General features: G+C 33.4%; 1 long non-coding RNA gene across 1 annotated transcript; it reads left to right on the plus strand.

The window, feature by feature from the left end:
- The first annotated feature begins 32 nt into the window (after positions 1 to 32).
- On the plus strand, positions 33 to 1,002 carry LOC107099609. Its single transcript, XR_001481971.1, has 3 exons — positions 33 to 107; positions 354 to 686; positions 944 to 1,002. It is a non-coding gene; the product is annotated as an uncharacterized LOC107099609 (long non-coding RNA).
- Positions 1,003 to 1,736: the final 734 nt, after the last annotated feature.

Consider the following 1,736-nt stretch of genomic DNA (forward strand, 5'->3'; position numbering starts at 1 on the left):
TGACAGTTTAGTGCATCAGAACAAGAGAGAAAAGCTGAGAAGAGCAATGGGTGACCTCAGATGGATGAAAGTTTGTTTATTTGTGATGCTAGAGCTTCATTCTACAGGTAAGACAATATAGAAATGTTGAAATAGCTCTGAAATATGACTGTATTAAGAATATTTATTCTACTATATTCAGTAAACAAAGGCTACATTTATCATTCTACCATAAATCAACTATTTTCTGTCTTTAAACCTGAAAAATGACAAAGAAATATCTTAACAAACTCTTATTTATTCTGGAATCTTAAAGTATTCCGATTTTCAACTTCTATTTTTTTTCTCAACTGTCTCTTCCTGTTTGTCGACAGTGTTTGCAGATGAAGTAGCTGCTTGGATAAGATCTGGAGATACCATGGTTTTGTCCTGCCAATGTTTGATTAGTGGTCAAACAAACTGTAATGGCACCACATGGGTCTTCAGTTCAAGGAACTCCTTAGTAGAGCTGGTTAAACTCGGAAAGATTGACCCAAATCTGCAAAATAAATCAAACAGACTGAGTTTAGAAAGCTGTTCTCTGGTAATAAGGAATGTCAGAGTGGAGGATGCTGGTCATTATCATTGCCAACAATACAAATCTGGAAGCAAACCAGATTATCACATCCTGGTTCATCAGTGTGGAGTTGATCTGTCTGTCGTCCACGGTGAGTATTAATATGAAGCCATTTTTCTCATTGTCACTGTTTTATTAGGGCTGTTGTTATTTTACTGCAGAATCACTATTTTGTCTGAAAAATATAAACTCATTTATAGCCACAATAAGTACCGTGACTTCAGGTTAATTAAATTACTCAAAATCTCTGATCTCATGAAATTTCTATTTTGCATGTAACTATTGTTGCAGCAAATCGAAAACTGGAACATATTAACTCTTTAGTTTTGTTATTATCTTTGTCTGAAGTTGAAATAATAGCTGAAACCACATGCAGCCCAACCAGAGAAATTGAAGAAAGAACAGAACCAAGTCCAATGCCAACAGATTCTAATGGAGGTAAAGATGCTGTGAACCCCCTTCATTGTTGCAGGTTTCTCTCCACTATACTCTTAAACTTGTTTTAAGTGTTTATTTATAATGATGACAGCAGTTGATATTTTTTCAATCTTTATTATTGAGCTTAAGATTAAGTTTAGAAAATAATCTCTAATACTTGGCTATAAAATATATCACAGCATCAACAAAATTTATCAAATAATTCACCTGCTAGTATGTAATTCACCAGTCCTGTCAATTCTATCAAACATTATTCAGAGAGCAATAGATAAAGTGCTGATTGTTCTAAAAAGAAACTCTTCTGATGACGACGGTCTGATTCAAGAACAATGTTTTTTTCCCCATTTATTTAGAAATGTCTTAACCCAAAGAAAACATCAGGTTGTGCTATTGGTGTGTTTCACATTTTGCTTTTATTTAATTTCAGACTTAAATACCATAAACAACATGATGCAATATAAAACCAATTTAAAAAAAAGAAATAATAGAATCGTTTGATTTTGTAGAGAATATAATAACAAAATAAAGGCAATTAAAAACATAGGTAAAGGAAAGCTTTAGGTAAAGCTGCTTAGACTTTTGACAAGAGAACAATATTCTTCTCTTTTAGGTTTATGGCATATCATCATCGTCTCTGTGGGTTTAGCAGCTCTTTCTATAACGGTTGTGAGCGTCAGCGTTTGGACCAGAACTAAAGGTAAGA

This window comes from Cyprinodon variegatus, unplaced genomic scaffold (assembly GCF_000732505.1).
Source record: "Cyprinodon variegatus isolate N-32 unplaced genomic scaffold, C_variegatus-1.0 Scaffold888, whole genome shotgun sequence".
Taxonomy (NCBI): Eukaryota; Metazoa; Chordata; class Actinopteri; order Cyprinodontiformes; family Cyprinodontidae; genus Cyprinodon; species Cyprinodon variegatus.